General features: G+C 37.3%; 1 pseudogene; it reads right to left on the reverse strand.

Moving 5' to 3' along the window:
• Gm14980 (predicted gene 14980) lies at positions 9,581-10,374 on the reverse strand (annotated as a pseudogene).

Consider the following 10,700-nt stretch of genomic DNA (forward strand, 5'->3'; position numbering starts at 1 on the left):
ATATCCAGGGATAACTATGATTAGTGAGAAAAAAAAGTAAAGAGTGTATCTGAATTTTTTTTCTGAACACCACTTTCCTTAACCACTAGAACTGTTTTAAAAACAAATTACACCAACTACAACAACAACAGCAACAACAACAACAAAACACTTCCAATTTTTACCTTAGAAAATGAAGATAAGTGTAATTGGGCAGAGTAAATATATGAAGAAATAACAGCCAATTCTTCTGAAGTTGATTAAAGAATCAAACCAAAACTTGAATTACAAACACTAAGTGAATAACGTATGAATGAATGTACATCTGGGGGTATAATAATAAAACCATGAAAATTTCTAAAGAAAATAAAGTCTTTAAAATATATTAAATTTCATTTAGTGTGTGTGTGTGTGTGTGTGTGTGTGTCTGTGTGTCTGTGTATGTGTGCGTAGTGTGTGTGTCTGTGCATATATGTGCATATCAGAAGTCAACCTGCAGGAGTTGGTATTCTCCTTCTAGCATCTAAATTCCAGGGACCAAAATTTGAAATCAAGTCTTCAGGTTTTATGATAATCACCTTTACTCACCGAGTCATCTCATCAACCTACAAAAGAAGAATCTTAAAAGCAGCCAAGAAGAAAACATAATACAATCCTTCTTTTTAAGTTTTGATGTCAACTTCTCCACTAAATGGAATAAACCAGAGAATGGGGAAATAATGTTTTTAGTATCCTGAGTCAAGCAACAATTATTCTTTAGCCAGAAAATGATAGATAGTATTCAAGGTTTAAGGCACAATAAAGACGGCATTTCTAGACAACGAAAATAGATTTTCTTGTACCAGTAGATTCACATCACACACACACAAAAGGAATCCCAGAGAGAGTTCTTCTGGCGGAAGGTCATGATCCCAGACGAGTACACAAAAATTCAAGAAAGAATGAAAAGCAGGTGAAAGGTTAAATACATGGACTAAAATAAATTATTACTGGCTATATTGAAGAATGATGCCCTGAATTTAAAAAGGTAGAAAAGAGAAATCCATTTGAATATTAGCTTTCATTCCTCTTCCCCTGAGGCATAGGAGCAAGTAGTATAACATAGATGTCCCATTTAGAACTGAAATACAAACATATACTTGTATTTTAATTTTATAATTTCATTTTGTAAAATTCAGTCAGAAAATATTTCACAGATATAATTTTCTTCAATTGTATAGAAATATCTGTCACAGGGCCCCCAATGGAGGAGCTAGAGAAAGTACCCAATGAGCTAAAGGGAACTGCAACCCTATAAGTGGAACAACAATATGAACTAACCAGTACCCCGGAGCTCGTGTCTCTAACTGCATATGTATCAGAAGATGGCCTAGTTGGCCATCAGTGGAAAGAGAGGCCTATTGGACATGCAAACTTTATATGCCCCAGTACAAGGGAACGCCAGGGCCAAGAAGTGGGAGTGGGTGGGTGGGGGAGTGGGTGGGGGAGCGTGTGGGGGACTTTTGGGATAGCATTGGAAATGTGAGAAAAATACCTAATAAAAAATATAAAAAAAAGAAAAAAAAGAAATTGTGTATCAACGAAATTCATTACCATCTATATACAAGTTGACCTTGAATATTTTTGCTATGTCTTTTGTTTTTTGACATTATAATATATTTTCATCATTTCCCCCTTCCCTTCCTTCTCTCCATACCATTCCATATACCCCTCTTGCTCTCAAATGTATGGCCAAATTGTCATTAGTTGCATTTATGTGTGTGTGTGTTCTATAAATAGAACATGCTCAGTCTATATAATGTTACTTGTACATGTGTTTTCAGGCATGATCATCTAGCATTGGGTAAGGAACTGTATGTTCCTCCTGGGGAAGACTTCCTCTTACTTTCAGCATTCCTTATTTGCCTGAGTCTTTGTATAAGGTTGAGGCTTTGTGGGATTTGCTCTATTGACTTTAGCATGCTCATTGGTGGCATCCAGTGAACTATTTTTCAAATTGTTCAGTTCATGTTTAGAAAATCATGTCAGTGAGATTTGTGGGTGTAGCTTCTCACATTCCCAAGAGAAACAACCACAGAGCAAACTCCTGATCCTTTAGCTCTTACAATCTTTTTGCCTCCTTCTGAAATGATTTTAAGCCTTAGGTACAGAAGTTGTATTATAGATGTATCTGTTGAGACTGGGTTCCACAACTCTGTTTTTGGTTGGTTTAATTTTTACCAGTTGTTACCATCTACTGATATATATAAAATGTATGTGCATATATATATCATACATCAATATATAAATATTACATTAATAATGGTTTATAGATATTTAATGTTTTAGTCACTAGTCTATTAACACATAAATGATGTGCTTTTAAGTACATATTTTATTTCAATATAACATTCATACAATAAATTATTCAGATAGATTATGTGCTAAATAGTTGTATTATTTAGTAATTCATTTCTCAGTGCAAAAAAAATATCGAACACCTACTCTGAGCAAATTCAGTACCATATCTTTGAGAAACATGCTTATATACTAGCTAATGCATTGTTTGTTTTAATGACCTCTTCCATTCTCTGACCTTTATCTGAAAGCATAGGAGGCTGGGTCTAATAAAATGTAGTATCCCTTCCAGTTTCAAAAGGTAGAATCAAGAATCTCTAATGGTAGCTTTGTTCTATCCCTGACAATAGACTGAAAGTGACTGTGTCCACTATTTAAAAGATACTCTTTGACCCTTTTCAATGAAATAAAGGGGAAAAGTCACTTTGAACATATTTACTCTTATTTCTGAAAAGGGGATGGAATATCTTTGCCCTATTTTTATCCTGAACATCACTGGCGCAGGCTTACTGTTTCCACACTACAGACAGATAGTGCATCTTCAAAGATATGCCCACTGGGAAAATTCACTCAAAGCATGATATTCTTTTCCCTTCTGTGTAACTCAGAAACAAGTAAATGGATTTAATTCTAAGTTTCAGTGGGATTTAGCCTCTGGGCCAAGACCAAGAGCTATTAAGCTTAGGCCAAAATAAAAATTTGTTACTTGGCTGAGAATGAATAGAGGTGAGAAAATGGAACAGCTTTCATAAATGGCAGCTCTAACATGTTGGCTTGTGATCCCTGTAGTTCATGACATACATCTATAGCCAGTTCAATAAAAGCTGCATTTATTTTTTACATTCAAAATGAAAATTCAATTAAAGAAATCTCTATTGGTCTGTTGTGGCAGGACTATACATAAGCTAAGTAGCTGCATGTAAATGTATTTGTATGCATATATGCAATCTCAACTCAATACCAAAAGTCAACCATTTGAAAAGGTAGACACTAATCTATAAGAAAAAAAATCCAAGGTCAAACTGAACACAGTTTCTCATAATAGAAGAAGCATACCAATTCCTCCAAAATTAATCCAAAAAAAAAAAAAATCCAAGCAGAAAACAGTCTCATCAAAAATGTAAGATTATATCCCAATACTCATGAAGTAGAAGTCAGTCAAGGTCTATGAGGTTGAGGCTAGTCTGGCCTCCATAATGAGTTCCAGGCCAGCCAGCGCTAAATAGTGAAACAAGCCGAAGTAAATTTTGAAAGGCTGGAAGAAGCTGAGAAGGAGGGTGACCCCATAAAAAGACCAGTAGTCTCAACTAATCTGGACATCTGAGATCAGTCAGACACTGATCCATCAACCAGGTAGCATACATGAGCAGGCCCAAGGCCCCCAAGACATATACAGCAGAGGACTTTCTGGTCTGGCCTCAGTGGAAGAAGATGCACCTAGCCCTTGAGAAACTTGAGGCCCCATGAACTGGGGAGGCCTGGCAGGATGATAGGCATCCTCGTGGAGACAGGAGGGAAGAGGAATCGGATGAAAAAATGTGAGAGGGAAGACCAGGAGGGAAGTAATGACTGGACTATAAAATAAATAAGTAGATAGATAGATAGATAGATAGATAGATAGATAGATAGATAGATAGATAGATAGATAGACAGACAGATTTTCTATCTGTATTCAAAGTAACACCCATCCCCCCAATCCCCTACTCACCCACTCCCCCTTTTTGGCACTGGGGTTCCCCTGTACTGGGGCATATAAAGTTTGCAAGTCCAATGGGCCTCTCTTTCCAGTGATGGCCGACTAGGCCATCTTTTGATACATATGCAGCTAGAGACAAGAGCTCCGGGGTACTGGTTAGTTCATATTGTTGTTCCACCTATAGGGTTGCAGTTCCCTTTAGCTCCTTGGGTAATTTCTCTAGCTCCTCCATTGGGGGCCCTGTGACCCATCCAATAGCTGACTGTGATCATCCACTTCTGTGTTTGCTAGGCCCCGGCATATGGCAAAAGGATCCATCCCATAATCAGCCTCCAAACACTGACACCATTGCATACACTAGCAAGATTTTGCTGAAAGGACCCTGATATAGCTGTCTCTTGTGAGACTATGCCGTGGTTACCTACAACCATAAAATTATTTTTGTTGCTACTTAATAATGGTGATTTTACTACTGTTATGAACTGTAATACAAACATTTTTGGAGACAGAAGTTTGTCAAGGGTTCACAACCCACAGGTTGAGAACCACTGTAATAAAGGTTATACTATGCCTAGTCTTCTTTTGTCTGACCATTTAGCAACTTAGCAGCTTACAAAATCATCTCCCATTACAGAAAGATTATTTTTTTATTAAGGTGATCTGACCAGGAATTAAATGAAAGGTGTTTGGTAAGGTTGATATCATATATAGCATGATAAAATGTGAATTAAAATGAGATCTCTATAGTCTTCCTTACAAATACCGAATCATGAGACACTATGAGACAAGTTCAGAATTCCATGCCCAGGACATTCTGAAATTATCAGTCATCTGAAACAAGAGAAAAACCCTCACCCCTCAAAAAGCCATAAATTGGAAGAAAACAATCAAACATAAAATGTAATAGACGATGGATTTCTGGGTGCTGTCATTAACAGAAAAAAAAGGAATGTTAGTGTGGAGATTGATGAAATATAATCACAGTTTGTAGTTTGCTAATAAAAAAATGTACCTATGTTAATTTCTTAGTTTTGATACATTCACCATGGTTACACAAGGTGTTAATAAGAAGGAAAGCTGGGGAAGTGTAGATGAGAGCTTTCTCTATTTTTGTCACTCTTCTGAGAAAATACTTAATTTTAAAATGAAATAGTAAAATATAGAAAGGGAAAGAAAAAAAGGAGGAAGAAGGAGCTGACATTTAGGCTCTTAGGAAAGAAACACGATGGTCTGTAAAGGGCGTGAAAGACTACATAAAATAGCACTCCCATGGCATGCATGTCTGAGGCTGTATTTCTAGGCTAGTATCTTTTAAGCACCTGCTAGGCCTGCTAGCATGCCTTGTCTTAACTTTGTAAGTGTCTTCATCCTGCTTCTTTCTTCAGAGCTGTAGTGGAAAAAAAAAAAAGGAAGCAGTCACATTTAAAAGCTGACAAGGGAGTGCAAACTGAACAATCCAGATCATCTTAACCTACTTGTGATGATTATCAACTGCTCCATGGCCTCCAACCTTTGCAAGTGCTTCCTGGCTTTTTGAGCTCTGACAGGCAATAGATCTTCTTCAGGATCCGAATACTAAGCGGGCAGGGGGAGGCATGTTCTGGGCTCTTTGCAATGAAGTGTGTTTTGCTGCATTAAAGACACTTTGGAAATGAAGGTTGTTGTGAGAGGTAATGTTCTGAAGAAAAATAAAAGGTTGGCCTGTAGCTGATATTCCACAGTAGCTGCGTGGCCATCTGCTTTGGTTTTGAATCATCCTTATTGATTCGCAGGGAAATGAAATACTGAAATCACCACGTAGCTTCAAATTCCAAATCCATGTCAGCTTTGCCAAGTGCTGCCCCATCTGTAGAAAGGAACAGCATGCAGGCAGCCTGGCTCCAGCCTGACTCAAGCTGTAACATATTTGCCTATGCCTATTATTGACAGTTCCCTTACCAAGTTTGTTTTGTTAACTAGGCTTGCAACCTTCCCTTAATGTTGCCTGTATCTTTCATGGCACAAGTCCTCTGAACAGGAAATTCTTACATAAGTAACAGACGAGATGGCACCAATTATTCTAATTTTTAAAGCTCAATAACTAGTTATCAAACCTAAAAAGCATTTCCCATGCCTTCATTTGACTGCAGCTTGATGGGCGACTAGATGGCATCCCCCACTAGAACCTACTTCACTTCTGGTTTCCTTGGCATAACTAGCAGCAACAGTTCCGAATTTCCAAAATGGTGGCTTTGAAAGAGCAGACAGCAGCCCAGCATTTAGAGGTTTTGCATTTTGCAAGGAGAAGCACTCAGAAGCCTGCATGAAGAGTGAACAGTTTGAAATGTCAGGTGAAATGGCTTCACATAAGCTTCTTGTAAGTACTCAAGACTGCAAGATTTGCAGGGCTAAATTAGGGTCTTTCCCCAGTTTGCAATAATCTTAAGAAACTTGTGACAAATTCACCTTGCTTCCTATGTCCACTTCAGGACTCCTTCATACTTTTGTTGCACTCCACATTACAAGGTATTTAAAAAAGAAAATCACTATGACCAACTTCCCATCTCAATTCTGTTCCTGGAAGTACTATTATAGAGCTCTTGTGACCAGCAAATAGGCCTTAAGTGACCCAGATATACAAGCATTGAACTTGGAGCTGAGGCTATCAGGATTTTCAAGTGGGAGAGAAGCATACTTAAGGACTTAGAAAAGAAAAAGACTCATCCTGCTTCTTTATGGACTTCAATTCAGGACCAATTTATAGACAAAGGAATTGTTTCTAATAGTGCACAGGTTGAAAGCCACTGAAGGAGGCAATGCTGCATAGAAATACTTAAAGCATAGAGCATTTTTCACTGTTGTAAAGTTCAGTTGAAAATATTTTGCCAGAGCTTGAGCAGGTAGTTGCAAAGAACTTGAGCTTTATAGTCAGATCTGAGATTTTATTTCTGGCTTTGTTACTCCCCAGCTGTGTGATCCTGAAAAAGTCAGTCAACCTTTCTGAGCTTATTTTCTCAATAAACATGATCTCTTATGCCTAGGTCACGGCAGGAGCAGGGGTTGTAAAAAGCAAATGGAAGATCCCATGCAGTGCTGGTGCTCTCTAGCATCTTGTATGGCTTACAGAATGATTTTCTTGCTAATAAAATTATTATTGTCAAAGTCATCATTATCTGCATATTACTAGCCTTGAAAGTATACCTTTTGGTATAAATTATATAAAAGAAGATACTTTTAACTAAGTTACACTTTTTAAAAGTATTTTAATTTATTCTTTAACATATACATATTATATATGCATATATATAATATGTATATATATATATACACACATATATATACACACATATATATATGCCCAATATAAGAGGGGCCAAGAAAGGAGGAGCAGGAGGCACTGTGAGGTTAGATTAACAACCAACAGAGCTGAATCTATAATTCAAGCAAATTATTTTTCCTGCTTCTTAGGAGAAAATACTATTCCTATACAAGGTTTGTAAGATTATACTGTATTGAAGCTGTTTGGCACAAACATAATGTAGAATTAGGCATACACTAAAAACTATCTCTCTCCTCTTGCCCTGCATTGCAAACCTAGCAGAAATAGGCACTACTTAGGGTTTTTTCCCCTTTCTTGCTTCCAAATATTACAATGACCTAAGAGATTTCCCAGTTTATAGCTTCTATTTATATATCCAATTGAGAACTTATTTAAATACAATTATATCCATGCTCAAGAATGTGTGTGTGTGTGTGTGTGTGTGTGTGTGTGTGCACGCCCACACACTTGTGTACTCATTTGGTGGGGGCAGAAGTTTCAGTTGATGAATTACATTTAGTTCAAATAAATCCAGCCCAGTCATCAAGATTGTAGAAGGTATAAACGTAAGCTTTTCTTTTTAATTTGTATATAAAAATTTCCCAGGCAAACTCAGATTGTGATCTTCCCTGGCCTCATTAACTAGAGAGGATTAGTATTAGTCAGTGCTTGGCTTTAGATCAGAGTAAACAATCAAGATTTATTGAGCTGGAAGGCAGCAACTTTCACTTTAAGTTGGGGCTAAGTTATTATCCTTGTATGGGTCTTTAGGTCTTGCTATATCCTACACCTCACCTACAAGTCATAGACCCAATTTGACCCAATAAGCCTATGTACAAAGCACTTCAAGACAGCAGAAATCTAAATACTAATTCCAGTATACATGAGAAAATGTTGTTTCCCTTGTTTGTGTTTCTTTACTTTTTAATTGCTCAAAGCTGAGTTCAGTAGTACCCTCAATAAAGAATCCAATTCATCCTAAGGTTTTGACCAAAATCAAATTAAAGGATGTATTGGAAAAATTCAGTTTTATCATTCAGTTTAGCTTGGATTTACAAAATCCCTTTCATCTAGTGGCTCATTAAAGATTTCTAAAGCTTCTTCATTTTCTCCAAAAATGTCTTTGTATCGGGAAATAATAAAAATCCTTAGTAGATAACCCTTGCCTGAATTCTGGGGCTACAGGGCCTGTGTCTATACTCCACCTTTATAAATTACTAGCTTGTGACTTGTGTATTCCTTGGTTTCATCTATAAAACGGAGATAATGATAGCATCTAACTCATAAATTTCTGGTGAAGATTAAAGATGAGAAGGCTTGTAAAGTAGCTAGTCCTTGGCCTGTAAGTACTATGCTCATGTCTATAATACATCTGCTATCCATCGCTTCAGGGATATGTTTCCCTTCTCCCTTTCTTGTTTGTATTTCTTACTTTCATCATGCAATTCAACCCTCACTTCCATTTTGACATGGATCTCTAAGATTTGCTTTGATTACTGTTATTTCTTTCACCTACTAGGTTTTATATCTTAATATGTCAATCCTTTTCTGGGTATGAGCTTACCTAATGGTGAAAGACATTGAGCTGGTCACTGACCAACTTAACATCTAAACTCCTGAAGCTATATTCTACCAGCCTATTTAGATACCCCAGTATTTACATATACTTTCAAAATTGTCACCCAGATAGACTGTATACCTCTAGAACATGACAAACACTTCACCTAGATGCATCTCTGAAAGTTAGTCCTACTTCTTCCCTTAGCTTTTCCCAAATGCCCAAAAATAACCAAGCTGCCAATCTGAAGGTATGAAACAAAGTCTAAATAAGAAATTCTTGTTTCATTCCAAAATTTGACAGCAAAACCCTATTGCTGAAAACATATACTTGAGTCAATAAAACATGAAGAAATCAAACTTGTACTGACCTGGAAACTTCAGCCCTACAGTCTAGTTTTTGTAGTGTCACAAGTTGTAATGCATTTTACCACATGAGCAAAGTAAATACAAGTCATACAAAGATACGAACCACACAAGCTGAAATAATGACTGGCCTAGGAAGACATGTCTATTCAGAAAAAGGGCACAAATATATTAAGTATAACCAGCCACTTTCTCATTGGATTTAAGGGATTCCTCTGGAGGTGAAGTTCATACCTCATACCACTATCAGGCCAAGAATATATGACTAGGGAGGTCATAGACTGTAGGAAAGAATCTACTGGTATTGATCTGCTAAATGGGCATCGTGGGGCCGTGAAAGGCAGCCTGTTTTGTAGGTGTCATGAATAATATCTTCGACTTGTTCAGCAAAACCCAAATCTAACATTTGATCTACTTCATCAAGCACAACATGGCGTAGCTTTGAAAGGTCAAAACAGTCACTTTGCAGATAGTCTTTGATATGCCCTGGGGTCCCAACAAGGATGTCAATACCATTCCAAATTTGATTAATCTGGCTTTGATATGATGTTCCACCATAAAAACATGCCACATTGAGTTTTCTAGTTATATCTTTGAAATCTTTGGCTACTTGATTTGCAAATTCCTTTGTTGGTGCCAAAATGAGTACCTTTGGTGAGCAGCTTTTTAAAATTGTTTCTTGATTTCTTTGGAGCCTTTCAATCAAGGATATGGCAAAAGAGAATGTCTTTCTTGTTCCTACCTGGGCTTGAGCAATTGAATCTTTCCTTCATATACAAGACCAAAGGTTTTAACTTGAATAGGAAAGAGATATGTTACCCCTTGATCTTTCAGAAGCTTTATGAAATGAAGAAATTGGAGAAGGCTCCTTCCGTTTGTTCACGCATTAGAATCTCCTCTGCTTTATCACTTGATTTGTGAGAGTTTTCTGAGGATGACACTCGTTTTGACCTTTTCTCATACTCATAAACATTTCTCTTTGGCATGACTTTTCTTCTTTACTTCTCCTTCTTCTGGCTCTTGGACTCTTCCAAGGGTGCCTCAAGCTCCATGATCTCTCCTCAGAGGAGTTTCCCGGGCATTACTGGCCGCTGCCACCTCCAGCCGGGTGCGGACAGCCACTGAATGCATGAAAGGAAGCACATTTACCCAAGAATATTTGGGAGGCACAAACTGACTTGAGGGGGGAGACAATGTTGGGTGAGAAGGGAAAGGGGGTAAATTTGAGAAGACTTGGGGGAGGGAATGTGAATATGATCAAAACTCATTGTATAAAATTCTCAACCAACCAACCAAAAATTTATAAAAAGAAGAAATGCTACTCTCCTATGCCAGCATTTCTAAAAACAAACAGGTAAAAATCTATCTCCAAAATAGGTAATCATCATTGGTTAGGGTAGAGTTCCTGGATGAGTGAACACTAGAAGTCCCCAAAGAAAAAGAAAACTTGTCAAAGAATACAAAGGA

Source organism: Mus musculus, chromosome X (genome assembly GCF_000001635.26).
Source record: "Mus musculus strain C57BL/6J chromosome X, GRCm38.p6 C57BL/6J".
NCBI classification, from domain to species: Eukaryota; Metazoa; Chordata; class Mammalia; order Rodentia; family Muridae; genus Mus; species Mus musculus.